At 54.0% G+C, this 27,683-nt stretch overlaps 33 non-coding genes across 33 annotated transcripts; all 33 read left to right on the plus strand.

The window, feature by feature from the left end:
• Window positions 1–1,310: 1,310 nt before the first annotated feature.
• On the plus strand, window positions 1,311–1,382 carry Trnah-gug. Its single transcript has one exon. It is a non-coding gene; the product is annotated as a tRNA-His (tRNA).
• A 1,722-nt stretch (window positions 1,383–3,104) lies between these two features.
• Trnah-gug lies at window positions 3,105–3,176 on the plus strand. Its single transcript has one exon. It is a non-coding gene; the product is annotated as a tRNA-His (tRNA).
• Window positions 3,177–3,923: 747 nt separating this feature from the next.
• On the plus strand, window positions 3,924–4,005 carry Trnal-uag. Its single transcript has one exon. It is a non-coding gene; the product is annotated as a tRNA-Leu (tRNA).
• A 445-nt stretch (window positions 4,006–4,450) lies between these two features.
• Window positions 4,451–4,522, plus strand: Trnae-cuc. Its single transcript has one exon. It is a non-coding gene; the product is annotated as a tRNA-Glu (tRNA).
• Window positions 4,523–4,908: 386 nt separating this feature from the next.
• Trnah-gug lies at window positions 4,909–4,980 on the plus strand. The gene has a single exon. It is a non-coding gene; the product is annotated as a tRNA-His (tRNA).
• A 1,722-nt stretch (window positions 4,981–6,702) lies between these two features.
• On the plus strand, window positions 6,703–6,774 carry Trnah-gug. The gene has a single exon. It is a non-coding gene; the product is annotated as a tRNA-His (tRNA).
• Window positions 6,775–7,521: 747 nt separating this feature from the next.
• Trnal-uag lies at window positions 7,522–7,603 on the plus strand. Its single transcript has one exon. It is a non-coding gene; the product is annotated as a tRNA-Leu (tRNA).
• Window positions 7,604–8,496: 893 nt separating this feature from the next.
• Window positions 8,497–8,568, plus strand: Trnah-gug. Its single transcript has one exon. It is a non-coding gene; the product is annotated as a tRNA-His (tRNA).
• A 747-nt stretch (window positions 8,569–9,315) lies between these two features.
• Trnal-uag lies at window positions 9,316–9,397 on the plus strand. The gene has a single exon. It is a non-coding gene; the product is annotated as a tRNA-Leu (tRNA).
• A 445-nt stretch (window positions 9,398–9,842) lies between these two features.
• Window positions 9,843–9,914, plus strand: Trnae-cuc. Its single transcript has one exon. It is a non-coding gene; the product is annotated as a tRNA-Glu (tRNA).
• Window positions 9,915–10,300: 386 nt separating this feature from the next.
• Trnah-gug lies at window positions 10,301–10,372 on the plus strand. Its single transcript has one exon. It is a non-coding gene; the product is annotated as a tRNA-His (tRNA).
• Window positions 10,373–11,119: 747 nt separating this feature from the next.
• Window positions 11,120–11,201, plus strand: Trnal-uag. The gene has a single exon. It is a non-coding gene; the product is annotated as a tRNA-Leu (tRNA).
• A 445-nt stretch (window positions 11,202–11,646) lies between these two features.
• On the plus strand, window positions 11,647–11,718 carry Trnae-cuc. Its single transcript has one exon. It is a non-coding gene; the product is annotated as a tRNA-Glu (tRNA).
• Window positions 11,719–12,094: 376 nt separating this feature from the next.
• On the plus strand, window positions 12,095–12,166 carry Trnah-gug. Its single transcript has one exon. It is a non-coding gene; the product is annotated as a tRNA-His (tRNA).
• Window positions 12,167–12,913: 747 nt separating this feature from the next.
• On the plus strand, window positions 12,914–12,995 carry Trnal-uag. The gene has a single exon. It is a non-coding gene; the product is annotated as a tRNA-Leu (tRNA).
• A 445-nt stretch (window positions 12,996–13,440) lies between these two features.
• On the plus strand, window positions 13,441–13,512 carry Trnae-cuc. The gene has a single exon. It is a non-coding gene; the product is annotated as a tRNA-Glu (tRNA).
• Window positions 13,513–13,898: 386 nt separating this feature from the next.
• On the plus strand, window positions 13,899–13,970 carry Trnah-gug. Its single transcript has one exon. It is a non-coding gene; the product is annotated as a tRNA-His (tRNA).
• Window positions 13,971–14,717: 747 nt separating this feature from the next.
• Trnal-uag lies at window positions 14,718–14,799 on the plus strand. Its single transcript has one exon. It is a non-coding gene; the product is annotated as a tRNA-Leu (tRNA).
• Window positions 14,800–15,702: 903 nt separating this feature from the next.
• On the plus strand, window positions 15,703–15,774 carry Trnah-gug. The gene has a single exon. It is a non-coding gene; the product is annotated as a tRNA-His (tRNA).
• Window positions 15,775–16,521: 747 nt separating this feature from the next.
• Trnal-uag lies at window positions 16,522–16,603 on the plus strand. Its single transcript has one exon. It is a non-coding gene; the product is annotated as a tRNA-Leu (tRNA).
• Window positions 16,604–17,048: 445 nt separating this feature from the next.
• Window positions 17,049–17,120, plus strand: Trnae-cuc. Its single transcript has one exon. It is a non-coding gene; the product is annotated as a tRNA-Glu (tRNA).
• Window positions 17,121–17,506: 386 nt separating this feature from the next.
• Trnah-gug lies at window positions 17,507–17,578 on the plus strand. The gene has a single exon. It is a non-coding gene; the product is annotated as a tRNA-His (tRNA).
• Window positions 17,579–18,325: 747 nt separating this feature from the next.
• Trnal-uag lies at window positions 18,326–18,407 on the plus strand. Its single transcript has one exon. It is a non-coding gene; the product is annotated as a tRNA-Leu (tRNA).
• Window positions 18,408–19,310: 903 nt separating this feature from the next.
• Window positions 19,311–19,382, plus strand: Trnah-gug. The gene has a single exon. It is a non-coding gene; the product is annotated as a tRNA-His (tRNA).
• A 747-nt stretch (window positions 19,383–20,129) lies between these two features.
• On the plus strand, window positions 20,130–20,211 carry Trnal-uag. The gene has a single exon. It is a non-coding gene; the product is annotated as a tRNA-Leu (tRNA).
• A 445-nt stretch (window positions 20,212–20,656) lies between these two features.
• Window positions 20,657–20,728, plus strand: Trnae-cuc. The gene has a single exon. It is a non-coding gene; the product is annotated as a tRNA-Glu (tRNA).
• A 386-nt stretch (window positions 20,729–21,114) lies between these two features.
• Trnah-gug lies at window positions 21,115–21,186 on the plus strand. The gene has a single exon. It is a non-coding gene; the product is annotated as a tRNA-His (tRNA).
• Window positions 21,187–21,933: 747 nt separating this feature from the next.
• Trnal-uag lies at window positions 21,934–22,015 on the plus strand. Its single transcript has one exon. It is a non-coding gene; the product is annotated as a tRNA-Leu (tRNA).
• Window positions 22,016–22,918: 903 nt separating this feature from the next.
• On the plus strand, window positions 22,919–22,990 carry Trnah-gug. The gene has a single exon. It is a non-coding gene; the product is annotated as a tRNA-His (tRNA).
• Window positions 22,991–23,737: 747 nt separating this feature from the next.
• On the plus strand, window positions 23,738–23,819 carry Trnal-uag. The gene has a single exon. It is a non-coding gene; the product is annotated as a tRNA-Leu (tRNA).
• A 903-nt stretch (window positions 23,820–24,722) lies between these two features.
• Trnah-gug lies at window positions 24,723–24,794 on the plus strand. Its single transcript has one exon. It is a non-coding gene; the product is annotated as a tRNA-His (tRNA).
• Window positions 24,795–25,541: 747 nt separating this feature from the next.
• Window positions 25,542–25,623, plus strand: Trnal-uag. Its single transcript has one exon. It is a non-coding gene; the product is annotated as a tRNA-Leu (tRNA).
• Window positions 25,624–26,068: 445 nt separating this feature from the next.
• Window positions 26,069–26,140, plus strand: Trnae-cuc. Its single transcript has one exon. It is a non-coding gene; the product is annotated as a tRNA-Glu (tRNA).
• Window positions 26,141–27,683: the final 1,543 nt, after the last annotated feature.

Consider the following 27,683-nt stretch of genomic DNA (forward strand, 5'->3'; position numbering starts at 1 on the left):
ACCTCCTTGAGCTCACATATGTTTGATACATGGAGCATTCTAGCTCCGCCTGACAGTTACAGCTACGATACTTTAGTGGTTAAGGAAAGCGCAGGTTCGAAACCTGGTCACGGCACGAAAACGTCTCTTGACGCTGTCTCCTTAACTGCGACAGCTACAGACAAGTGGCGTCGCTACCGTACGGCGGGCACGGCTTTTTCTTGCTGTGGATGGCCTAAAGAGACGCTTCCAGTGGGAGAGCAGTGGAAATACATGGCACGGCGATTGCCAAGATACTTCCATTTCGAAGTGATCTTTGTAGTACAAAGGAAACGTTTTGCCGCTGCTGATCCAACGGTAACGTGGCCGAGCGGTCTAAGGCGCTGGTTTTAGGCACCAGTCTCTCCGGAGGCATGGGTTCGAATCCCACCCTTGCCACTTTTTACGTCTCATTTTTGTGCCGTTGCGGTGTGTTCTCGTGGGGTAGGACGCAGCTCTTGTGACGCGCGTGTTGTGTAGGTAGCGTGGCCGACCGGTCTAAGGCGCTGGTTTCAGACACCATTCTCTTCGGAGGCGTGGGTTACAATCCCACAGCTGCCGAACGTGTAATGTTTCCTGTGTCGAAGGCAGATGCACTCATTGCCCGCAAAGGAAACAGCACAACAAGGCGTGAGCGTCTGCTTGGTGAATTGTCGTAGAACAGTGCGTGGTGCAACGACAGGATTTGTAGGCACCGTTTGCTCTCATCATTGCTGGCGTTCGTCTCCACGAAATGCGTCCGGAGCACGCCGTTCTATAACGCGAGAGAGTGGATTTTTTACAGTTGTCGTCAGTTAACCGTGGGCGGCTGCTGCGTTCGCTGGAAGGAGCACTGCCGTCGTTATCCGGTGTGGTCTAGTGGCTAGGGTACCTGGATCTCACCCAGGAGGCCACGCTTCGGTTCCCGATACCGGAATTGCGCGTTTTTGTAGCTCCTCTTATTCGACTTTACTCGACTGACGCTACGCTGACGCGTGCAGAAAGCTACGTTAAGTATGACTCGCGGCAACACCTGACGGCGAGAGAGATGCGGCGTCTATCCACTTGTTATCGAGCCACATACCGGTACCTGTAGTCAAGAGGCTTGGAGGACTGCAAGACATTGCCACGGAGGTGAATGCAGCTAACCACTGTAGTTAGAGTCCTGACAGCGCAGGCACGTTCATTTGCTCGTATACATGTGATGGAGACCGTGTCTGACACTGCTGTGGCGTACACCTTGGCCTAGGCTTTGCTGGGTATCGCCACTTGCATTGCAGCCAGCTGCCTTCGCGGGCGCCTCCGTGGCCATGGCCGTGATCGTCTAGTGGTTAGGACATTGCGTTGTGGCCGCAATAACCCAGGTTCGAATCCTGGTCACGGCAATTTTGAAAGTTTTGCCTTGCTGCCGTTGCAATGGCGAGTACTCGAAATGACAGTACTCTCTTGATTTTTTCACTCGTGTTCCGCAGGCCGCAGTTAGCACTACCACTTCATCCCCAACACGTAATGTCGCCTCCCAGAGCGCAGACGTCCGCTGCTCTCTGTAGTCGAAAAGGGCAGTCGTTTGAAGTGCGATGGATGAGCAGCCAGTCCCAGCAGAACAGGAAGCTGTGGCGTGCACTGTTTCTACAAATGCTAGGAACACTGGCGCACCAAGCAGCGCATGTAGCGTGGCCGAGCGCTTTAAGGCGCTGGTTTAAGGCACCAGTCTCTCTGTAGGCGCGGTTTCGAATCCCGTAGCTGCCGGGGGTTTTGATGTGATCGCGTTAACCTGCCGCTTTTCCTTCAAGTGTAACCTCCTTGAGCTCACATATGTTTGATACATGGAGCATTCTAGCTCCGCCTGACAGTTACAGCTACGATACTTTAGTGGTTAAGGAAAGCGCAGGTTCGAAACCTGGTCACGGCACGAAAACGTCTCTTGACGCTGTCTCCTTAACTGCGACAGCTACAGACAAGTGGCGTCGCTACCGTACGGCGGGCACGGCTTTTTCTTGCTGTGGATGGCCTAAAGAGACGCTTCCAGTGGGAGAGCAGTGGAAATACATGGCACGGCGATTGCCAAGATACTTCCATTTCGAAGTGATCTTTGTAGTACAAAGGAAACGTTTTGCCGCTGCTGATCCAACGGTAACGTGGCCGAGCGGTCTAAGGCGCTGGTTTTAGGCACCAGTCTCTCCGGAGGCATGGGTTCGAATCCCACCCTTGCCACTTTTTACGTCTCATTTTTGTGCCGTTGCGGTGTGTTCTCGTGGGGTAGGACGCAGCTCTTGTGACGCGCGTGTTGTGTAGGTAGCGTGGCCGACCGGTCTAAGGCGCTGGTTTCAGACACCATTCTCTTCGGAGGCGTGGGTTCCAATCCCACAGCTGCCGAACGTGTAATGTTTCCTGTGTCGAAGGCAGATGCACTCATTGCCCGCAAAGGAAACAGCACAACAAGGCGTGAGCGTCTGCTTGGTGAATTGTCGTAGAACAGTGCGTGGTGCAACGACAGGATTTGTAGGCACCGTTTGCTCTCATCATTGCTGGCGTTCGTCTCCACGAAATGCGTCCGGAGCACGCCGTTCTATAACGCGAGAGAGTGGATTTTTTACAGTTGTCGTCAGTTAACCGTGGGCGGCTGCTGCGTTCGCTGGAAGGAGCACTGCCGTCGTTATCCGGTGTGGTCTAGTGGCTAGGGTACCTGGATCTCACCCAGGAGGCCACGCTTCGGTTCCCGATACCGGAATTGCGCGTTTTTGTAGCTCCTCTTATTCGACTTTACTCGACTGACGCTACGCTGACGCGTGCAGAAAGCTACGTTAAGTATGACTCGCGGCAACACCTGACGGCGAGAGAGATGCGGCGTCTATCCACTTGTTATCGAGCCACATACCGGTACCTGTAGTCAAGAGGCTTGGAGGACTGCAAGACATTGCCACGGAGGTGAATGCAGCTAACCACTGTAGTTAGAGTCCTGACAGCGCAGGCACGTTCATTTGCTCGTATACATGTGATGGAGACCGTGTCTGACACTGCTGTGGCGTACACCTTGGCCTAGGCTTTGCTGGGTATCGCCACTTGCATTGCAGCCAGCTGCCTTCGCGGGCGCCTCCGTGGCCATGGCCGTGATCGTCTAGTGGTTAGGACATTGCGTTGTGGCCGCAATAACCCAGGTTCGAATCCTGGTCACGGCAATTTTGAAAGTTTTGCCTTGCTGCCGTTGCAATGGCGAGTACTCGAAATGACAGTAGTCTCTTGATTTTTTCACTCGTGTTCCGCAGGCCGCAGTTAGCACTACCACTTCATCCCCAACACGTAATGTCGCCTCCCAGAGCGCAGACGTCCGCTGCTCTCTGTAGTCGAAAAGGGCAGTCGTTTGAAGTGCGATGGATGAGCAGCCAGTCGCAGCAGAACAGGAAGCTGTGGCGTGCACTGTTTCTACAAATGCTAGGAACACTGGCGCACCAAGCAGCGCATGTAGCGTGGCCGAGCGCTTTAAGGCGCTGGTTTAAGGCACCAGTCTCTCTGTAGGCGCGGTTTCGAATCCCGTAGCTGCCGGGGGTTTTGATGTGATCGCGTTAACCTGCCGCTTTTCCTTCAAGTGTAACCTCCTTGAGCTCACATATGTTTGATACATGGAGCATTCTAACTCCGTCTGACAGTTACAGCTACGATACTTTAGTGGTTAAGGAAAGCCCAGGTTCGAAACCTGGTCACGGCACGAAAACGTCTCTTGACGCTGTCTCCTTAACTGCGACAGCTACAGACAAGTGGCGTCGCTACCATACGGCGGGCACGGCTTTTTCTTGCTGTGGATGGCCTAAAGAGACGCTTCCAGTGGGAGAGCAGTGGAAATACATGGCACGGCGATTGCCAAGATACTTCCATTTCGAAGTGATCTTTGTAGTACAAACGAAACGTTTTGCCGCTGCTGGTCCAACGGTAACGTGGCCGAGAGGTCTAAGGCGCTGGTTTTAGGCACCAGTCTCTCCGGAGGCGTGGGTTCGAATCCCACCGTTGCCACTTTTTACGTCTCATTTTTGTGCCGTTGCGGTGTGTTCTCGTGGGGTAGGACGCAGCTCTTGTGACGCGCGTGTTGTGTAGGTAGCGTGGCCGAGCGGTCTAAGGCGCTGGTTTCAGGCACCATTCTCTTCGGAGGCGTGGGTTCCAATCCCACAGCTGCCGAACGTGTAATGTTTCCTGTGTCGAAGGCAGATGCACTCATTGCCCGCAAAGGAAACAACACAACAACGCGTGAGCGTCTGCTTGGTGAATTGTCGTAGAACAGTGCGTGGTGCAACGACAGGATTTGTAGGCACCTTTTGCTCTCATCATTGCTGGCGTTCGTCTCCACGAAATGCGTCCGGAGCACGCCGTTCTATAACGCGAGAGAGTGGATTTTTTACAGTTGTCGTCAGTTAACCGTGGGCGGCTGCTGCGTTCGCTGGAAAGAGCACTTCCGTCGTTATCCGGTTTGGTCTAGTGGCTAGGATACCTGGCTCTCAACGAGGAGGCCCGGGTTCGATTCCCGGTACCGGACTTGCGCGTTTTTCTTGCTCCTCCTATGCGACTTGTCTCGACTTTGCTCGACTGACGCTACGCTGACGCGTGCAGAAAGCTACGTTAAGTATGACTCGCGGCAACACCTGACGGCGAGAGAGATGCGGCGTCTATCCACTTGTTATCGAGCCACATACCGGTACCTGTAGTCAAGAGGCTTGGAGGACTGCAAGACATTGCCACGGAGGTGAATGCAGCTAACCACTGTAGTTAGAGTCCTGACAGCGCAGGCACGTTCATTTGCTCGTATACATGTGATGGAGACCGTGTCTGACACTGCTGTGGCGTACACCTTGGCCTAGGCTTTGCTGGGTATCGCCACTTGCATTGCAGCCAGCTGCCTTCGCGGGCGCCTCCGTGGCCATGGCCGTGATCGTCTAGTGGTTAGGACATTGCGTTGTGGCCGCAATAACCCAGGTTCGAATCCTGGTCACGGCAATTTTGAAAGTTTTGCCTTGCTGCCGTTGCAATGGCGAGTACTCGAAATGACAGTACTCTCTTGATTTTTTCACTCGTGTTCCGCAGGCCGCAGTTAGCACTACCACTTCATCCCCAACACGTAATGTCGCCTCCCAGAGCGCAGACGTCCGCTGCTCTCTGTAGTCGAAAAGGGCAGTCGTTTGAAGTGCGATGGATGAGCAGCCAGTCGCAGCAGAACAGGAAGCTGTGGCGTGCACTGTTTCTACAAATGCTAGGAACACTGGCGCACCAAGCAGCGCATGTAGCGTGGCCGAGCGCTTTAAGGCGCTGGTTTAAGGCACCAGTCTCTCTGTAGGCGCGGTTTCGAATCCCGTAGCTGCCGGGGGTTTTGATGTGATCGCGTTAACCTGCCGCTTTTCCTTCAAGTGTAACCTCCTTGAGCTCACATATGTTTGATACATGGAGCATTCTAGCTCCGCCTGACAGTTACAGCTACGATACTTTAGTGGTTAAGGAAAGCGCAGGTTCGAAACCTGGTCACGGCACGAAAACGTCTCTTGACGCTGTCTCCTTAACTGCGACAGCTACAGACAAGTGGCGTCGCTACCGTACGGCGGGCACGGCTTTTTCTTGCTGTGGATGGCCTAAAGAGACGCTTCCAGTGGGAGAGCAGTGGAAATACATGGCACGGCGATTGCCAAGATACTTCCATTTCGAAGTGATCTTTGTAGTACAAAGGAAACGTTTTGCCGCTGCTGATCCAACGGTAACGTGGCCGAGCGGTCTAAGGCGCTGGTTTTAGGCACCAGTCTCTCCGGAGGCATGGGTTCGAATCCCACCCTTGCCACTTTTTACGTCTCATTTTTGTGCCGTTGCGGTGTGTTCTCGTGGGGTAGGACGCAGCTCTTGTGACGCGCGTGTTGTGTAGGTAGCGTGGCCGACCGGTCTAAGGCGCTGGTTTCAGACACCATTCTCTTCGGAGGCGTGGGTTACAATCCCACAGCTGCCGAACGTGTAATGTTTCCTGTGTCGAAGGCAGATGCACTCATTGCCCGCAAAGGAAACAGCACAACAAGGCGTGAGCGTCTGCTTGGTGAATTGTCGTAGAACAGTGCGTGGTGCAACGACAGGATTTGTAGGCACCGTTTGCTCTCATCATTGCTGGCGTTCGTCTCCACGAAATGCGTCCGGAGCACGCCGTTCTATAACGCGAGAGAGTGGATTTTTTACAGTTGTCGTCAGTTAACCGTGGGCGGCTGCTGCGTTCGCTGGAAGGAGCACTGCCGTCGTTATCCGGTGTGGTCTAGTGGCTAGGGTACCTGGATCTCACCCAGGAGGCCACGCTTCGGTTCCCGATACCGGAATTGCGCGTTTTTGTAGCTCCTCTTATTCGACTTTACTCGACTGACGCTACGCTGACGCGTGCAGAAAGCTACGTTAAGTATGACTCGCGGCAACACCTGACGGCGAGAGAGATGCGGCGTCTATCCACTTGTTATCGAGCCACATACCGGTACCTGTAGTCAAGAGGCTTGGAGGACTGCAAGACATTGCCACGGAGGTGAATGCAGCTAACCACTGTAGTTAGAGTCCTGACAGCGCAGGCACGTTCATTTGCTCGTATACATGTGATGGAGACCGTGTCTGACACTGCTGTGGCGTACACCTTGGCCTAGGCTTTGCTGGGTATCGCCACTTGCATTGCAGCCAGCTGCCTTCGCGGGCGCCTCCGTGGCCATGGCCGTGATCGTCTAGTGGTTAGGACATTGCGTTGTGGCCGCAATAACCCAGGTTCGAATCCTGGTCACGGCAATTTTGAAAGTTTTGCCTTGCTGCCGTTGCAATGGCGAGTACTCGAAATGACAGTACTCTCTTGATTTTTTCACTCGTGTTCCGCAGGCCGCAGTTAGCACTACCACTTCATCCCCAACACGTAATGTCGCCTCCCAGAGCGCAGACGTCCGCTGCTCTCTGTAGTCGAAAAGGGCAGTCGTTTGAAGTGCGATGGATGAGCAGCCAGTCCCAGCAGAACAGGAAGCTGTGGCGTGCACTGTTTCTACAAATGCTAGGAACACTGGCGCACCAAGCAGCGCATGTAGCGTGGCCGAGCGCTTTAAGGCGCTGGTTTAAGGCACCAGTCTCTCTGTAGGCGCGGTTTCGAATCCCGTAGCTGCCGGGGGTTTTGATGTGATCGCGTTAACCTGCCGCTTTTCCTTCAAGTGTAACCTCCTTGAGCTCACATATGTTTGATACATGGAGCATTCTAGCTCCGCCTGACAGTTACAGCTACGATACTTTAGTGGTTAAGGAAAGCGCAGGTTCGAAACCTGGTCACGGCACGAAAACGTCTCTTGACGCTGTCTCCTTAACTGCGACAGCTACAGACAAGTGGCGTCGCTACCGTACGGCGGGCACGGCTTTTTCTTGCTGTGGATGGCCTAAAGAGACGCTTCCAGTGGGAGAGCAGTGGAAATACATGGCACGGCGATTGCCAAGATACTTCCATTTCGAAGTGATCTTTGTAGTACAAAGGAAACGTTTTGCCGCTGCTGATCCAACGGTAACGTGGCCGAGCGGTCTAAGGCGCTGGTTTTAGGCACCAGTCTCTCCGGAGGCGTGGGTTCGAATCCCACCCTTGCCACTTTTTACGTCTCATTTTTGTGCCGTTGCGGTGTGTTCTCGTGGGGTAGGACGCAGCTCTTGTGACGCGCGTGTTGTGTAGGTAGCGTGGCCGACCGGTCTAAGGCGCTGGTTTCAGACACCATTCTCTTCGGAGGCGTGGGTTACAATCCCACAGCTGCCGAACGTGTAATGTTTCCTGTGTCGAAGGCAGATGCACTCATTGCCCGCAAAGGAAACAGCACAACAAGGCGTGAGCGTCTGCTTGGTGAATTGTCGTAGAACAGTGCGTGGTGCAACGACAGGATTTGTAGGCACCGTTTGCTCTCATCATTGCTGGCGTTCGTCTCCACGAAATGCGTCCGGAGCACGCCGTTCTATAACGCGAGAGAGTGGATTTTTTACAGTTGTCGTCAGTTAACCGTGGGCGGCTGCTGCGTTCGCTGGAAGGAGCACTGCCGTCGTTATCCGGTGTGGTCTAGTGGCTAGGGTACCTGGATCTCACCCAGGAGGCCACGCTTCGGTTCCCGATACCGGAATTGCGCGTTTTTGTAGCTCCTCTTATTCGACTTTACTCGACTGACGCTACGCTGACGCGTGCAGAAAGCTACGTTAAGTATGACTCGCGGCAACACCTGACGGCGAGAGAGATGCGGCGTCTATCCACTTGTTATCGAGCCACATACCGGTACCTGTAGTCAAGAGGCTTGGAGGACTGCAAGACATTGCCACGGAGGTGAATGCAGCTAACCACTGTAGTTAGAGTCCTGACAGCGCAGGCACGTTCATTTGCTCGTATACATGTGATGGAGACCGTGTCTGACACTGCTGTGGCGTACACCTTGGCCTAGGCTTTGCTGGGTATCGCCACTTGCATTGCAGCCAGCTGCCTTCGCGGGCGCCTCCGTGGCCATGGCCGTGATCGTCTAGTGGTTAGGACATTGCGTTGTGGCCGCAATAACCCAGGTTCGAATCCTGGTCACGGCAATTTTGAAAGTTTTGCCTTGCTGCCGTTGCAATGGCGAGTACTCGAAATGACAGTAGTCTCTTGATTTTTTCACTCGTGTTCCGCAGGCCGCAGTTAGCACTACCAATTCATCCCCAACACGTAATGTCGCCTCCCAGAGCGCAGACGTCCGCTGCTCTCTGTAGTCGAAAAGGGCAGTCGTTTGAAGTGCGATGGATGAGCAGCCAGTCGCAGCAGAACAGGAAGCTGTGGCGTGCACTGTTTCTACAAATGCTAGGAACACTGGCGCACCAAGCAGCGCATGTAGCGTGGCCGAGCGCTTTAAGGCGCTGGTTTAAGGCACCAGTCTCTCTGTAGGCGCGGTTTCGAATCCCGTAGCTGCCGGGGGTTTTGATGTGATCGCGTTAACCTGCCGCTTTTCCTTCAAGTGTAACCTCCTTGAGCTCACATATGTTTGATACATGGAGCATTCTAACTCCGTCTGACAGTTACAGCTACGATACTTTAGTGGTTAAGGAAAGCCCAGGTTCGAAACCTGGTCACGGCACGAAAACGTCTCTTGACGCTGTCTCCTTAACTGCGACAGCTACAGACAAGTGGCGTCGCTACCATACGGCGGGCACGGCTTTTTCTTGCTGTGGATGGCCTAAAGAGACGCTTCCAGTGGGAGAGCAGTGGAAATACATGGCACGGCGATTGCCAAGATACTTCCATTTCGAAGTGATCTTTGTAGTACAAACGAAACGTTTTGCCGCTGCTGGTCCAACGGTAACGTGGCCGAGAGGTCTAAGGCGCTGGTTTTAGGCACCAGTCTCTCCGGAGGCGTGGGTTCGAATCCCACCGTTGCCACTTTTTACGTCTCATTTTTGTGCCGTTGCGGTGTGTTCTCGTGGGGTAGGACGCAGCTCTTGTGACGCGCGTGTTGTGTAGGTAGCGTGGCCGAGCGGTCTAAGGCGCTGGTTTCAGGCACCATTCTCTTCGGAGGCGTGGGTTCCAATCCCACAGCTGCCGAACGTGTAATGTTTCCTGTGTCGAAGGCAGATGCACTCATTGCCCGCAAAGGAAACAACACAACAACGCGTGAGCGTCTGCTTGGTGAATTGTCGTAGAACAGTGCGTGGTGCAACGACAGGATTTGTAGGCACCTTTTGCTCTCATCATTGCTGGCGTTCGTCTCCACGAAATGCGTCCGGAGCACGCCGTTCTATAACGCGAGAGAGTGGATTTTTTACAGTTGTCGTCAGTTAACCGTGGGCGGCTGCTGCGTTCGCTGGAAAGAGCACTTCCGTCGTTATCCGGTTTGGTCTAGTGGCTAGGATACCTGGCTCTCAACGAGGAGGCCCGGGTTCGATTCCCGGTACCGGACTTGCGCGTTTTTCTTGCTCCTCCTATGCGACTTGTCTCGACTTTGCTCGACTGACGCTACGCTGACGCGTGCAGAAAGCTACGTTAAGTATGACTCGCGGCAACACCTGACGGCGAGAGAGATGCGGCGTCTATCCACTTGTTATCGAGCCACATACCGGTACCTGTAGTCAAGAGGCTTGGAGGACTGCAAGACATTGCCACGGAGGTGAATGCAGCTAACCACTGTAGTTAGAGTCCTGACAGCGCAGGCACGTTCATTTGCTCGTATACATGTGATGGAGACCGTGTCTGACACTGCTGTGGCGTACACCTTGGCCTAGGCTTTGCTGGGTATCGCCACTTGCATTGCAGCCAGCTGCCTTCGCGGGCGCCTCCGTGGCCATGGCCGTGATCGTCTAGTGGTTAGGACATTGCGTTGTGGCCGCAATAACCCAGGTTCGAATCCTGGTCACGGCAATTTTGAAAGTTTTGCCTTGCTGCCGTTGCAATGGCGAGTACTCGAAATGACAGTACTCTCTTGATTTTTTCACTCGTGTTCCGCAGGCCGCAGTTAGCACTACCACTTCATCCCCAACACGTAATGTCGCCTCCCAGAGCGCAGACGTCCGCTGCTCTCTGTAGTCGAAAAGGGCAGTCGTTTGAAGTGCGATGGATGAGCAGCCAGTCCCAGCAGAACAGGAAGCTGTGGCGTGCACTGTTTCTACAAATGCTAGGAACACTGGCGCACCAAGCAGCGCATGTAGCGTGGCCGAGCGCTTTAAGGCGCTGGTTTAAGGCACCAGTCTCTCTGTAGGCGCGGTTTCGAATCCCGTAGCTGCCGGGGGTTTTGATGTGATCGCGTTAACCTGCCGCTTTTCCTTCAAGTGTAACCTCCTTGAGCTCACATATGTTTGATACATGGAGCATTCTAGCTCCGCCTGACAGTTACAGCTACGATACTTTAGTGGTTAAGGAAAGCCCAGGTTCGAAACCTGGTCACGGCACGAAAACGTCTCTTGACGCTGTCTCCTTAACTGCGACAGCTACAGACAAGTGGCGTCGCTACCATACGGCGGGCACGGCTTTTTCTTGCTGTGGATGGCCTAAAGAGACGCTTCCAGTGGGAGAGCAGTGGAAATACATGGCACGGCGATTGCCAAGATACTTCCATTTCGAAGTGATCTTTGTAGTACAAACGAAACGTTTTGCCGCTGCTGGTCCAACGGTAACGTGGCCGAGAGGTCTAAGGCGCTGGTTTTAGGCACCAGTCTCTCCGGAGGCGTGGGTTCGAATCCCACCGTTGCCACTTTTTACGTCTCATTTTTGTGCCGTTGCGGTGTGTTCTCGTGGGGTAGGACGCAGCTCTTGTGACGCGCGTGTTGTGTAGGTAGCGTGGCCGAGCGGTCTAAGGCGCTGGTTTCAGGCACCATTCTCTTCGGAGGCGTGGGTTCCAATCCCACAGCTGCCGAACGTGTAATGTTTCCTGTGTCGAAGGCAGATGCACTCATTGCCCGCAAAGGAAACAACACAACAACGCGTGAGCGTCTGCTTGGTGAATTGTCGTAGAACAGTGCGTGGTGCAACGACAGGATTTGTAGGCACCTTTTGCTCTCATCATTGCTGGCGTTCGTCTCCACGAAATGCGTCCGGAGCACGCCGTTCTATAACGCGAGAGAGTGGATTTTTTACAGTTGTCGTCACTTAACCGTGGGCGGCTGCTGCGTTCGCTGGAAAGAGCACTTCCGTCGTTATCCGGTTTGGTCTAGTGGCTAGGATACCTGGCTCTCAACGAGGAGGCCCGGGTTCGATTCCCGGTACCGGACTTGCGCGTTTTTCTTGCTCCTCCTATGCGACTTGTCTCGACTGACGCTACGCTGACGCGTGCAGAAAGCTACGTTAAGTATGACTCGCGGCAACACCTGACGGCGAGAGAGATGCGGCGTCTATCCACTTGTTATCGAGCCACATACCGGTACCTGTAGTCAAGAGGCTTGGAGGACTGCAAGACATTGCCACGGAGGTGAATGCAGCTAACCACTGTAGTTAGAGTCCTGACAGCGCAGGCACGTTCATTTGCTCGTATACATGTGATGGAGACCGTGTCTGACACTGCTGTGGCGTACACCTTGGCCTAGGCTTTGCTGGGTATCGCCACTTGCATTGCAGCCAGCTGCCTTCGCGGGCGCCTCCGTGGCCATGGCCGTGATCGTCTAGTGGTTAGGACATTGCGTTGTGGCCGCAATAACCCAGGTTCGAATCCTGGTCACGGCAATTTTGAAAGTTTTGCCTTGCTGCCGTTGCAATGGCGAGTACTCGAAATGACAGTACTCTCTTGATTTTTTCACTCGTGTTCCGCAGGCCGCAGTTAGCACTACCACTTCATCCCCAACACGTAATGTCGCCTCCCAGAGCGCAGACGTCCGCTGCTCTCTGTAGTCGAAAAGGGCAGTCGTTTGAAGTGCGATGGATGAGCAGCCAGTCGCAGCAGAACAGGAAGCTGTGGCGTGCACTGTTTCTACAAATGCTAGGAACACTGGCGCACCAAGCAGCGCATGTAGCGTGGCCGAGCGCTTTAAGGCGCTGGTTTAAGGCACCAGTCTCTCTGTAGGCGCGGTTTCGAATCCCGTAGCTGCCGGGGGTTTTGATGTGATCGCGTTAACCTGCCGCTTTTCCTTCAAGTGTAACCTCCTTGAGCTCACATATGTTTGATACATGGAGCATTCTAACTCCGTCTGACAGTTACAGCTACGATACTTTAGTGGTTAAGGAAAGCCCAGGTTCGAAACCTGGTCACGGCACGAAAACGTCTCTTGACGCTGTCTCCTTAACTGCGACAGCGACAGACAAGTGGCGTCGCTACCATACGGCGGGCACGGCTTTTTCTTGCTGTGGATGGCCTAAAGAGACGCTTCCAGTGGGAGAGCAGTGGAAATACATGGCACGGCGATTGCCAAGATACTTCCATTTCGAAGTGATCTTTGTAGTACAAACGAAACGTTTTGCCGCTGCTGGTCCAACGGTAACGTGGCCGAGAGGTCTAAAGCGCTGGTTTTAGGCACCAGTCTCTCCGGAGGCGTGGGTTCGAATCCCACCGTTGCCACTTTTTACGTCTCATTTTTGTGCCGTTGCGGTGTGTTCTCGTGGGGTAGGACGCAGCTCTTGTGACGCGCGTGTTGTGTAGGTAGCGTGGCCGAGCGGTCTAAGGCGCTGGTTTCAGGCACCATTCTCTTCGGAGGCGTGGGTTCCAATCCCACAGCTGCCGAACGTGTAATGTTTCCTGTGTCGAAGGCAGATGCACTCATTGCCCGCAAAGGAAACAACACAACAACGCGTGAGCGTCTGCTTGGTGAATTGTCGTAGAACAGTGCGTGGTGCAACGACAGGATTTGTAGGCACCTTTTGCTCTCATCATTGCTGGCGTTCGTCTCCACGAAATGCGTCCGGAGCACGCCGTTCTATAACGCGAGAGAGTGGATTTTTTACAGTTGTCGTCAGTTAACCGTGGGCGGCTGCTGCGTTCGCTGGAAAGAGCACTTCCGTCGTTATCCGGTTTGGTCTAGTGGCTAGGATACCTGGCTCTCAACGAGGAGGCCCGGGTTCGATTCCCGGTACCGGACTTGCGCGTTTTTCTTGCTCCTCCTATGCGACTTGTCTCGACTTTGCTCGACTGACGCTACGCTGACGCGTGCAGAAAGCTACGTTAAGTATGACTCGCGGCAACACCTGACGGCGAGAGAGATGCGGCGTCTATCCACTTGTTATCGAGCCACATACCGGTACCTGTAGTCAAGAGGCTTGGAGGACTGCAAGACATTGCCACGGAGGTGAATGCAGCTAACCACTGTAGTTAGAGTCCTGACAGCGCAGGCACGTTCATTTGCTCGTATACATGTGATGGAGACCGTGTCTGACACTGCTGTGGCGTACACCTTGGCCTAGGCTTTGCTGGGTATCGCCACTTGCATTGCAGCCAGCTGCCTTCGCGGGCGCCTCCGTGGCCATGGCCGTGATCGTCTAGTGGTTAGGACATTGCGTTGTGGCCGCAATAACCCAGGTTCGAATCCTGGTCACGGCAATTTTGAAAGTTTTGCCTTGCTGCCGTTGCAATGGCGAGTACTCGAAATGACAGTACTCTCTTGATTTTTTCACTCGTGTTCCGCAGGCCACAGTTAGCACTACCACTTCATCCCCAACACGTAATGTCGCCTCCCAGAGCGCAGACGTCCGCTGCTCTCTGTAGTCGAAAAGGGCAGTCGTTTGAAGTGCGATGGATGAGCAGCCAGTCGCAGCAGAACAGGAAGCTGTGGCGTGCACTGTTTCTACAAATGCTAGGAACACTGGCGCACCAAGCAGCGCATGTAGCGTGGCCGCGCGCTTTAAGGCGCTGGTTTAAGGCACCAGTCTCTCTGTAGGCGCGGTTTCGAATCCCGTAGCTGCCGGGGGTTTTGATGTGATCGCGTTAACCTGCCGCTTTTCCTTCAAGTGTAACCTCCTTGAGCTCACATATGTTTGATACATGGAGCATTCTAACTCCGTCTGACAGTTACAGATACGATACTTTAGTGGTTAAGGAAAGCCCAGGTTCGAAACCTGGTCACGGCACGAAAACGTCTCTTGACGCTGTCTCCTTAACTGCGACAGCTACAGACAAGTGGCGTCGCTACCATACGGCGGGCACGGCTTTTTCTTGCTGTGGATGGCCTAAAGAGACGCTTCCAGTGGGAGAGCAGTGGAAATACATGGCACGGCGATTGCCAAGATACTTCCATTTCGAAGTGATCTTTGTAGTACAAACGAAACGTTTTGCCGCTGCTGGTCCAACGGTAACGTGGCCGAGAGGTCTAAGGCGCTGGTTTTAGGCACCAGTCTCTCCGGAGGCGTGGGTTCGAATCCCACCGTTGCCACTTTTTACGTCTCATTTTTGTGCCGTTGCGGTGTGTTCTCGTGGGGTAGGACGCAGCTCTTGTGACGCGCGTGTTGTGTAGGTAGCGTGGCCGAGCGGTCTAAGGCGCTGGTTTCAGGCACCATTCTCTTCGGAGGCGTGGGTTCCAATCCCACAGCTGCCGAACGTGTAATGTTTCCTGTGTCGAAGGCAGATGCACTCATTGCCCGCAAAGGAAACAACACAACAACGCGTGAGCGTCTGCTTGGTGAATTGTCGTAGAACAGTGCGTGGTGCAACGACAGGATTTGTAGGCACCTTTTGCTCTCATCATTGCTGGCGTTCGTCTCCACGAAATGCGTCCGGAGCACGCCGTTCTATAACGCGAGAGAGTGGATTTTTTACAGTTGTCGTCAGTTAACCGTTGGCGGCTGCTGCGTTCGCTGGAAAGAGCACTTCCGTCGTTATCCGGTTTGGTCTAGTGGCTAGGATACCTGGCTCTCAACGAAGAGGCCCGGGTTCGATTCCCGGTACCGGACTTGCGCGTTTTTCTTGCTCCTCCTATGCGACTTGTCTCGACTTTGCTCGACTGACGCTACGCTGACGCGTGCAGAAAGCTACGTTAAGTATGACTCGCGGCAACACCTGACGGCGAGAGAGATGCGGCGTCTATCCACTTGTTATCGAGCCACATACCGGTACCTGTAGTCAAGAGGCTTGGAGGACTGCAAGACATTGCCACGGAGGTGAATGCAGCTAACCACTGTAGTTAGAGTCCTGACAGCGCAGGCACGTTCATTTGCTCGTATACATGTGATGGAGACCGTGTCTGACACTGCTGTGGCGTACACCTTGGCCTAGGCTTTGCTGGGTATCGCCACTTGCATTGCAGCCAGCTGCCTTCGCGGGCGCCTCCGTGGCCATGGCCGTGATCGTCTAGTGGTTAGGACATTGCGTTGTGGCCGCAATAACCCAGGTTCGAATCCTGGTCACGGCAATTTTGAAAGTTTTGCCTTGCTGCCGTTGCAATGGCGAGTACTCGAAATGACAGTACTCTCTTGATTTTTTCACTCGTGTTCCGCAGGCCGCAGTTAGCACTACCACTTCATCCCCAACACGTAATGTCGCCTCCCAGAGTGCAGACGTCCGCTGCTCTCTGTAGTCGAAAAGGGCAGTCGTTTGAAGTGCGATGGATGAGCAGCCAGTCGCAGCAGAACAGGAAGCTGTGGCGTGCACTGTTTCTACAAATGCTAGGAACACTGGCGCACCAAGCAGCGCATGTAGCGTGGCCGAGCGCTTTAAGGCGCTGGTTTAAGGCACCAGTCTCTCTGTAGGCGCGGTTTCGAATCCCGTAGCTGCCGGGGGTTTTGATGTGATCGCGTTAACCTGCCGCTTTTCCTTCAAGTGTAACCTCCTTGAGCTCACATATGTTTGATACATGGAGCATTCTAACTCCGTCTGACAGTTACAGCTACGATACTTTAGTGGTTAAGGAAAGCCCAGGTTCGAAACCTGGTCACGGCACGAAAACGTCTCTTGACGCTGTCTCCTTAACTGCGACAGCTACAGACAAGTGGCGTCGCTACCATACGGCGGGCACGGCTTTTTCTTGCTGTGGATGGCCTAAAGAGACGCTTCCAGTGGGAGAGCAGTGGAAATACATGGCACGGCGATTGCCAAGATACTTCCATTTCGAAGTGATCTTTGTAGTACAAACGAAACGTTTTGCCGCTGCTGGTCCAACGGTAACGTGGCCGAGAGGTCTAAGGCGCTGGTTTTAGGCACCAGTCTCTCCGGAGGCGTGGGTTCGAATCCCACCGTTGCCACTTTTTACGTCTCATTTTTGTGCCGTTGCGGTGTGTTCTCGTGGGGTAGGACGCAGCTCTTGTGACGCGCGTGTTGTGTAGGTAGCGTGGCCGAGCGGTCTAAGGCGCTGGTTTCAGGCACCATTCTCTTCGGAGGCGTGGGTTCCAATCCCACAGCTGCCGAACGTGTAATGTTTCCTGTGTCGAAGGCAGATGCACTCATTGCCCGCAAAGGAAACAACACAACAACGCGTGAGCGTCTGCTTGGTGAATTGTCGTAGAACAGTGCGTGGTGCAACGACAGGATTTGTAGGCACCTTTTGCTCTCATCATTGCTGGCGTTCGTCTCCACGAAATGCGTCCGGAGCACGCCGTTCTATAACGCGAGAGAGTGGATTTTTTACAGTTGTCGTCACTTAACCGTGGGCGGCTGCTGCGTTCGCTGGAAAGAGCACTTCCGTCGTTATCCGGTTTGGTCTAGTGGCTAGGATACCTGGCTCTCAACGAGGAGGCCCGGGTTCGATTCCCGGTACCGGACTTGCGCGTTTTTCTTGCTCCTCCTATGCGACTTGTCTCGACTTTGCTCGACTGACGCTACGCTGACGCGTGCAGAAAGCTACGTTAAGTATGACTCGCGGCAACACCTGACGGCGAGAGAGATGCGGCGTCTATCCACTTGTTATCGAGCCACATACCGGTACCTGTAGTCAAGAGGCTTGGAGGACTGCAAGACATTGCCACGGAGGTGAATGCAGCTAACCACTGTAGTTAGAGTCCTGACAGCGCAGGCACGTTCATTTGCTCGTATACATGTGATGGAGACCGTGTCTGACACTGCTGTGGCGTACACCTTGGCCTAGGCTTTGCTGGGTATCGCCACTTGCATTGCAGCCAGCTGCCTTCGCGGGCGCCTCCGTGGCCATGGCCGTGATCGTCTAGTGGTTAGGACATTGCGTTGTGGCCGCAATAACCCAGGTTCGAATCCTGGTCACGGCAATTTTGAAAGTTTTGCCTTGCTGCCGTTGCAATGGCGAGTACTCGAAATGACAGTACTCTCTTGATTTTTTCACTCGTGTTCCGCAGGCCACAGTTAGCACTACCACTTCATCCCCAACACGTAATGTCGCCTCCCAGAGCGCAGACGTCCGCTGCTCTCTGTAGTCGAAAAGGGCAGTCGTTTGAAGTGCGATGGATGAGCAGCCAGTCGCAGCAGAACAGGAAGCTGTGGCGTGCACTGTTTCTACAAATGCTAGGAACACTGGCGCACCAAGCAGCGCATGTAGCGTGGCCGCGCGCTTTAAGGCGCTGGTTTAAGGCACCAGTCTCTCTGTAGGCGCGGTTTCGAATCCCGTAGCTGCCGGGGGTTTTGATGTGATCGCGTTAACCTGCCGCTTTTCCTTCAAGTGTAACCTCCTTGAGCTCACATATGTTTGATACATGGAGCATTCTAACTCCGTCTGACAGTTACAGATACGATACTTTAGTGGTTAAGGAAAGCCCAGGTTCGAAACCTGGTCACGGCACGAAAACGTCTCTTGACGCTGTCTCCTTAACTGCGACAGCTACAGACAAGTGGCGTCGCTACCATACGGCGGGCACGGCTTTTTCTTGCTGTGGATGGCCTAAAGAGACGCTTCCAGTGGGAGAGCAGTGGAAATACATGGCACGGCGATTGCCAAGATACTTCCATTTCGAAGTGATCTTTGTAGTACAAACGAAACGTTTTGCCGCTGCTGGTCCAACGGTAACGTGGCCGAGAGGTCTAAGGCGCTGGTTTTAGGCACCAGTCTCTCCGGAGGCGTGGGTTCGAATCCCACCGTTGCCACTTTTTACGTCTCATTTTTGTGCCGTTGCGGTGTGTTCTCGTGGGGTAGGACGCAGCTCTTGTGACGCGCGTGTTGTGTAGGTAGCGTGGCCGAGCGGTCTAAGGCGCTGGTTTCAGGCACCATTCTCTTCGGAGGCGTGGGTTCCAATCCCACAGCTGCCGAACGTGTAATGTTTCCTGTGTCGAAGGCAGATGCACTCATTGCCCGCAAAGGAAACAACACAACAACGCGTGAGCGTCTGCTTGGTGAATTGTCGTAGAACAGTGCGTGGTGCAACGACAGGATTTGTAGGCACCTTTTGCTCTCATCATTGCTGGCGTTCGTCTCCACGAAATGCGTCCGGAGCACGCCGTTCTATAACGCGAGAGAGTGGATTTTTTACAGTTGTCGTCAGTTAACCGTGGGCGGCTGCTGCGTTCGCTGGAAAGAGCACTTCCGTCGTTATCCGGTTTGGTCTAGTGGCTAGGATACCTGGCTCTCAACGAAGAGGCCCGGGTTCGATTCCCGGTACCGGACTTGCGCGTTTTTCTTGCTCCTCCTATGCGACTTGTCTCGACTTTGCTCGACTGACGCTACGCTGACGCGTGCAGAAAGCTACGTTAAGTATGACTCGCGGCAACACCTGACGACGAGAGAGATGCGGCGTCTATCCACTTGTTATCGAGCCACATACCGGTACCTGTAGTCAAGAGGCTTGGAGGACTGCAAGACATTGCCACGGAGGTGAATGCAGCTAACCACTGTAGTTAGAGTCCTGACAGCGCAGGCACGTTCATTTGCTCGTATACATGTGATGGAGACCGTGTCTGACACTGCTGTGGCGTACACCTTGGCCTAGGCTTTGCTGGGTATCGCCACTTGCATTGCAGCCAGCTGCCTTCGCGGGCGCCTCCGTGGCCATGGCCGTGATCGTCTAGTGGTTAGGACATTGCGTTGTGGCCGCAATAACCCAGGTTCGAATCCTGGTCACGGCAATTTTGAAAGTTTTGCCTTGCTGCCGTTGCAATGGCGAGTACTCGAAATGACAGTACTCTCTTGATTTTTTCACTCGTGTTCCGCAGGCCGCAGTTAGCACTACCACTTCATCCCCAACACGTAATGTCGCCTCCCAGAGTGCAGACGTCCGCTGCTCTCTGTAGTCGAAAAGGGCAGTCGTTTGAAGTGCGATGGATGAGCAGCCAGTCGCAGCAGAACAGGAAGCTGTGGCGTGCACTGTTTCTACAAATGCTAGGAACACTGGCGCACCAAGCAGCGCATGTAGCGTGGCCGAGCGCTTTAAGGCGCTGGTTTAAGGCACCAGTCTCTCTGTAGGCGCGGTTTCGAATCCCGTAGCTGCCGGGGGTTTTGATGTGATCGCGTTAACCTGCCGCTTTTCCTTCAAGTGTAACCTCCTTGAGCTCACATATGTTTGATACATGGAGCATTCTAACTCCGTCTGACAGTTACAGCTACGATACTTTAGTGGTTAAGGAAAGCCCAGGTTCGAAACCTGGTCACGGCACGAAAACGTCTCTTGACGCTGTCTCCTTAACTGCGACAGCTACAGACAAGTGGCGTCGCTACCATACGGCGGGCACGGCTTTTTCTTGCTGTGGATGGCCTAAAGAGACGCTTCCAGTGGGAGAGCAGTGGAAATACATGGCACGGCGATTGCCAAGATACTTCCATTTCGAAGTGATCTTTGTAGTACAAACGAAACGTTTTGCCGCTGCTGGTCCAACGGTAACGTGGCCGAGAGGTCTAAGGCGCTGGTTTTAGGCACCAGTCTCTCCGGAGGCGTGGGTTCGAATCCCACCGTTGCCACTTTTTACGTCTCATTTTTGTGCCGTTGCGGTGTGTTCTCGTGGGGTAGGACGCAGCTCTTGTGACGCGCGTGTTGTGTAGGTAGCGTGGCCGAGCGGTCTAAGGCGCTGGTTTCAGGCACCATTCTCTTCGGAGGCGTGGGTTCCAATCCCACAGCTGCCGAACGTGTAATGTTTCCTGTGTCGAAGGCAGATGCACTCATTGCCCGCAAAGGAAACAACACAACAACGCGTGAGCGTCTGCTTGGTGAATTGTCGTAGAACAGTGCGTGGTGCAACGACAGGATTTGTAGGCACCTTTTGCTCTCATCATTGCTGGCGTTCGTCTCCACGAAATGCGTCCGGAGCACGCCGTTCTATAACGCGAGAGAGTGGATTTTTTACAGTTGTCGTCACTTAACCGTGGGCGGCTGCTGCGTTCGCTGGAAAGAGCACTTCCGTCGTTATCCGGTTTGGTCTAGTGGCTAGGATACCTGGCTCTCAACGAGGAGGCCCGGGTTCGATTCCCGGTACCGGACTTGCGCGTTTTTCTTGCTCCTCCTATGCGACTTGTCTCGACTTTGCTCGACTGACGCTACGCTGACGCGTGCAGAAAGCTACGTTAAGTATGACTCGCGGCAACACCTGACGGCGAGAGAGATGCGGCGTCTATCCACTTGTTATCGAGCCACATACCGGTACCTGTAGTCAAGAGGCTTGGAGGACTGCAAGACATTGCCACGGAGGTGAATGCAGCTAACCACTGTAGTTAGAGTCCTGACAGCGCAGGCACGTTCATTTGCTCGTATACATGTGATGGAGACCGTGTCTGACACTGCTGTGGCGTACACCTTGGCCTAGGCTTTGCTGGGTATCGCCACTTGCATTGCAGCCAGCTGCCTTCGCGGGCGCCTCCGTGGCCATGGCCGTGATCGTCTAGTGGTTAGGACATTGCGTTGTGGCCGCAATAACCCAGGTTCGAATCCTGGTCACGGCAATTTTGAAAGTTTTGCCTTGCTGCCGTTGCAATGGCGAGTACTCGAAATGACAGTACTCTCTTGATTTTTTCACTCGTGTTCCGCAGGCCACAGTTAGCACTACCACTTCATCCCCAACACGTAATGTCGCCTCCCAGAGCGCAGACGTCCGCTGCTCTCTGTAGTCGAAAAGGGCAGTCGTTTGAAGTGCGATGGATGAGCAGCCAGTCGCAGCAGAACAGGAAGCTGTGGCGTGCACTGTTTCTACAAATGCTAGGAACACTGGCGCACCAAGCAGCGCATGTAGCGTGGCCGCGCGCTTTAAGGCGCTGGTTTAAGGCACCAGTCTCTCTGTAGGCGCGGTTTCGAATCCCGTAGCTGCCGGGGGTTTTGATGTGATCGCGTTAACCTGCCGCTTTTCCTTCAAGTGTAACCTCCTTGAGCTCACATATGTTTGATACATGGAGCATTCTAACTCCGTCTGACAGTTACAGATACGATACTTTAGTGGTTAAGGAAAGCCCAGGTTCGAAACCTGGTCACGGCACGAAAACGTCTCTTGACGCTGTCTCCTTAACTGCGACAGCTACAGACAAGTGGCGTCGCTACCATACGGCGGGCACGGCTTTTTCTTGCTGTGGATGGCCTAAAGAGACGCTTCCAGTGGGAGAGCAGTGGAAATACATGGCACGGCGATTGCCAAGATACTTCCATTTCGAAGTGATCTTTGTAGTACAAACGAAACGTTTTGCCGCTGCTGGTCCAACGGTAACGTGGCCGAGCGGTCTAAGGCGCTGGTTTTAGGCACCAGTCTCTCCGGAGGCGTGGGTTCGAATCCCACCGTTGCCACTTTTTACGTCTCATTTTTGTGCCGTTGCGGTGTGTTCTCGTGGGGTAGGACGCAGCTCTTGTGACGCGCGTGTTGTGTAGGTAGCGTGGCCGAGCGGTCTAAGGCGCTGGTTTCAGGCACCATTCTCTTCGGAGGCGTGGGTTCCAATCCCACAGCTGCCGAACGTGTAATGTTTCCTGTGTCGAAGGCAGATGCACTCATTGCCCGCAAAGGAAACAACACAACAACGCGTGAGCGTCTGCTTGGTGAATTGTCGTAGAACAGTGCGTGGTGCAACGACAGGATTTGTAGGCACCTTTTGCTCTCATCATTGCTGGCGTTCGTCTCCACGAAATGCGTCCGGAGCACGCCGTTCTATAACGCGAGAGAGTGGATTTTTTACAGTTGTCGTCAGTTAACCGTGGGCGGCTGCTGCGTTCGCTGGAAAGAGCACTTCCGTCGTTATCCGGTTTGGTCTAGTGGCTAGGATACCTGGCTCTCAACGAAGAGGCCCGGGTTCGATTCCCGGTACCGGACTTGCGCGTTTTTCTTGCTCCTCCTATGCGACTTGTCTCGACTTTGCTCGACTGACGCTACGCTGACGCGTGCAGAAAGCTACGTTAAGTATGACTCGCGGCAACACCTGACGACGAGAGAGATGCGGCGTCTATCCACTTGTTATCGAGCCACATACCGGTACCTGTAGTCAAGAGGCTTGGAGGACTGCAAGACATTGCCACGGAGGTGAATGCAGCTAACCACTGTAGTTAGAGTCCTGACAGCGCAGGCACGTTCATTTGCTCGTATACATGTGATGGAGACCGTGTCTGACACTGCTGTGGCGTACACCTTGGCCTAGGCTTTGCTGGGTATCGCCACTTGCATTGCAGCCAGCTGCCTTCGCGGGCGCCTCCGTGGCCATGGCCGTGATCGTCTAGTGGTTAGGACATTGCGTTGTGGCCGCAATAACCCAGGTTCGAATCCTGGTCACGGCAATTTTGAAAGTTTTGCCTTGCTGCCGTTGCAATGGCGAGTACTCGAAATGACAGTACTCTCTTGATTTTTTCACTCGTGTTCCGCAGGCCACAGTTAGCACTACCACTTCATCCCCAACACGTAATGTCGCCTCCCAGAGCGCAGACGTCCGCTGCTCTCTGTAGTCGAAAAGGGCAGTCGTTTGAAGTGCGATGGATGAGCAGCCAGTCGCAGCAGAACAGGAAGCTGTGGCGTGCACTGTTTCTACAAATGCTAGGAACACTGGCGCACCAAGCAGCGCATGTAGCGTGGCCGCGCGCTTTAAGGCGCTGGTTTAAGGCACCAGTCTCTCTGTAGGCGCGGTTTCGAATCCCGTAGCTGCCGGGGGTTTTGATGTGATCGCGTTAACCTGCCGCTTTTCCTTCAAGTGTAACCTCCTTGAGCTCACATATGTTTGATACATGGAGCATTCTAACTCCGTCTGACAGTTACAGATACGATACTTTAGTGGTTAAGGAAAGCCCAGGTTCGAAACCTGGTCACGGCACGAAAACGTCTCTTGACGCTGTCTCCTTAACTGCGACAGCTACAGACAAGTGGCGTCGCTACCATACGGCGGGCACGGCTTTTTCTTGCTGTGGATGGCCTAAAGAGACGCTTCCAGTGGGAGAGCAGTGGAAATACATGGCACGGCGATTGCCAAGATACTTCCATTTCGAAGTGATCTTTGTAGTACAAACGAAACGTTTTGCCGCTGCTGGTCCAACGGTAACGTGGCCGAGCGGTCTAAGGCGCTGGTTTTAGGCACCAGTCTCTCCGGAGGCGTGGGTTCGAATCCCACCGTTGCCACTTTTTACGTCTCATTTTTGTGCCGTTGCGGTGTGTTCTCGTGGGGTAGGACGCAGCTCTTGTGACGCGCGTGTTGTGTAGGTAGCGTGGCCGAGCGGTCTAAGGCGCTGGTTTCAGGCACCATTCTCTTCGGAGGCGTGGGTTCCAATCCCACAGCTGCCGAACGTGTAATGTTTCCTGTGTCGAAGGCAGATGCACTCATTGCCCGCAAAGGAAACAACACAACAACGCGTGAGCGTCTGCTTGGTGAATTGTCGTAGAACAGTGCGTGGTGCAACGACAGGATTTGTAGGCACCTTTTGCTCTCATCATTGCTGGCGTTCGTCTCCACGAAATGCGTCCGGAGCACGCCGTTCTATAACGCGAGAGAGTGGATTTTTTACAGTTGTCGTCAGTTAACCGTGGGCGGCTGCTGCGTTCGCTGGAAAGAGCACTTCCGTCGTTATCCGGTTTGGTCTAGTGGCTAGGATACCTGGCTCTCAACGAAGAGGCCCGGGTTCGATTCCCGGTACCGGACTTGCGCGTTTTTCTTGCTCCTCCTATGCGACTTGTCTCGACTTTGCTCGACTGACGCTACGCTGACGCGTGCAGAAAGCTACGTTAAGTATGACTCGCGGCAACACCTGACGGCGAGAGAGATGCGGCGTCTATCCACTTGTTATCGAGCCACATACCGGTACCTGTAGTCAAGAGGCTTGGAGGACTGCAAGACATTGCCACGGAGGTGAATGCAGCTAACCACTGTAGTTAGAGTCCTGACAGCGCAGGCACGTTCATTTGCTCGTATACATGTGATGGAGACCGTGTCTGACACTGCTGTGGCGTACACCTTGGCCTAGGCTTTGCTGGGTATCGCCACTTGCATTGCAGCCAGCTGCCTTCGCGGGCGCCTCCGTGGCCATGGCCGTGATCGTCTAGTGGTTAGGACATTGCGTTGTGGCCGCAATAACCCAGGTTCGAATCCTGGTCACGGCAATTTTGAAAGTTTTGCCTTGCTGCCGTTGCAATGGCGAGTACTCGAAATGACAGTACTCTCTTGATTTTTTCACTCGTGTTCCGCAGGCCGCAGTTAGCACTACCACTTCATCCCCAACACGTAATGTCGCCTCCCAGAGTGCAGACGTCCGCTGCTCTCTGTAGTCGAAAAGGGCAGTCGTTTGAAGTGCGATGGATGAGCAGCCAGTCGCAGCAGAACAGGAAGCTGTGGCGTGCACTGTTTCTACAAATGCTAGGAACACTGGCGCACCAAGCAGCGCATGTAGCGTGGCCGAGCGCTTTAAGGCGCTGGTTTAAGGCACCAGTCTCTCTGTAGGCGCGGTTTCGAATCCCGTAGCTGCCGGGGGTTTTGATGTGATCGCGTTAACCTGCCGCTTTTCCTTCAAGTGTAACCTCCTTGAGCTCACATATGTTTGATACATGGAGCATTCTAACTCCGTCTGACAGTTACAGCTACGATACTTTAGTGGTTAAGGAAAGCCCAGGTTCGAAACCTGGTCACGGCACGAAAACGTCTCTTGACGCTGTCTCCTTAACTGCGACAGCGACAGACAAGTGGCGTCGCTACCATACGGCGGGCACGGCTTTTTCTTGCTGTGGATGGCCTAAAGAGACGCTTCCAGTGGGAGAGCAGTGGAAATACATGGCACGGCGATTGCCAAGATACTTCCATTTCGAAGTGATCTTTGTAGTACAAACGAAACGTTTTGCCGCTGCTGGTCCAACGGTAACGTGGCCGAGAGGTCTAAGGCGCTGGTTTTAGGCACCAGTCTCTCCGGAGGCGTGGGTTCGAATCCCACCGTTGCCACTTTTTACGTCTCATTTTTGTGCCGTTGCGGTGTGTTCTCGTGGGGTAGGACGCAGCTCTTGTGACGCGCGTGTTGTGTAGGTAGCGTGGCCGAGCGGTCTAAGGCGCTGGTTTCAGGCACCATTCTCTTCGGAGGCGTGGGTTCCAATCCCACAGCTGCCGAACGTGTAATGTTTCCTGTGTCGAAGGCAGATGCACTCATTGCCCGCAAAGGAAACAACACAACAACGCGTGAGCGTCTGCTTGGTGAATTGTCGTAGAACAGTGCGTGGTGCAACGACAGGATTTGTAGGCACCTTTTGCTCTCATCATTGCTGGCGTTCGTCTCCACGAAATGCGTCCGGAGCACGCCGTTCTATAACGCGAGAGAGTGGATTTTTTACAGTTGTCGTCAGTTAACCGTGGGCGGCTGCTGCGTTCGCTGGAAAGAGCACTTCCGTCGTTATCCGGTTTGGTCTAGTGGCTAGGATACCTGGCTCTCAACGAGGAGGCCCGGGTTCGATTCCCGGTACCGGACTTGCGCGTTTTTCTTGCTCCTCCTATGCGACTTGTCTCGACTTTGCTCGACTGACGCTACGCTGACGCGTGCAGAAAGCTACGTTAAGTATGACTCGCGGCAACACCTGACGGCGAGAGAGATGCGGCGTCTATCCACTTGTTATCGAGCCACATACCGGTACCTGTAGTCAAGAGGCTTGGAGGACTGCAAGACATTGCCACGGAGGTGAATGCAGCTAACCACTGTAGTTAGAGTCCTGACAGCGCAGGCACGTTCATTTGCTCGTATACATGTGATGGAGTCCGTGTCTGACACTGCTGTGGCGTACACCTTGGCCTAGGCTTTGCTGGGTATCGCCACTTGCATTGCAGCCAGCTGCCTTCGCGGGCGCCTCCGTGGCCATGGCCGTGATCGTCTAGTGGTTAGGACATTGCGTTGTGGCCGCAATTAGCACTACCACTTCATCCCCAACACGTAATGTCGCCTCCCAGAGCGCAGACGTCCGCTGCTCTCTGTAGTCGAAAAGGGCAGTCGGTTGAAGTGCGATGGATGAGCAGCCAGTCCCAGCAGAACAGGAAGCTGTGGCGTGCACTGTTTCTACAAATGCTAGGAACACGGGCGCACCAAGCAGCGCATGTAGCGTGGCCGAGCGCTTTAAGGCGCTGGTTTAAGGCACCAGTCTCTCTGTAGGCGCGGTTTCGAATCCCGTAGCTGCCGGGGGTTTTGATGTGATCGCGTTAACCTGCCGCTTTTCCTTCAAGTGTAACCTCCTTGAGCTCACATATGTTTGATACATGGAGCATTCTAGCTCCGCCTGACAGTTACAGCTACGATACTTCAGTGGTTAAGGAAAGCCCAGGTTCGAAACCTGATCACGGCACGAAAACGTCTCTTGACGCTGTCTCCTTAACTGCGACAGCTACAGACAAGTGGCGTCGCTACCATACGGCGGGCACGGCTTTTTCTTGCTGTGGATGGCCTAAAGAGACGCTTCCAGTGGGAGAGCAGTGGAAAGACATGGCACGGCGATTGCCAAGATACTTCCATTTCGAAGTGATCCTTGTAGTACAAAGGAAACGTTTTGCCGCTGCTGATCCAACGGTAACGTGGCCGAGCGGTCTAAGGCGCTGGTTTTAGGCACCAGTCTCTCCGGAGGCATGGGTTCGAATCCCACCCTTGCCACTTTTTACGTCTCATTTTTGTGCCGTTGCGGTGTGTTCTCGTGGGGTAGGACGCAGCTCTTGTGACGCGCGTGTTGTGTAGGTAGCGTGGTCGACCGGTCTAAGGCGCTGGTTTCAGACACCATTCTCTTCGGAGGCGTGGGTTACAATCCCACAGCTGCCGAACGTGTAATGTTTCCTGTGTCGAAGGCAGATGCACTCATTGCCCGCAAAGGAAACAGCACAACAAGGCGTGAGCGTCTGCTTGGTGAATTGTCGTAGAACAGTGCGTGGTGCAACGACAGGATTTGTAGGCACCGTTTGCTCTCATCATTGCTGGCGTTCGTCTCCACGAAATGCGTCCGGAGCACGCCGTTCTATAACGCGAGAGAGTGGATTTT

This window comes from Schistocerca piceifrons, unplaced genomic scaffold, assembly GCF_021461385.2.
Source record: "Schistocerca piceifrons isolate TAMUIC-IGC-003096 unplaced genomic scaffold, iqSchPice1.1 HiC_scaffold_687, whole genome shotgun sequence".
NCBI classification, from domain to species: Eukaryota; Metazoa; Arthropoda; class Insecta; order Orthoptera; family Acrididae; genus Schistocerca; species Schistocerca piceifrons.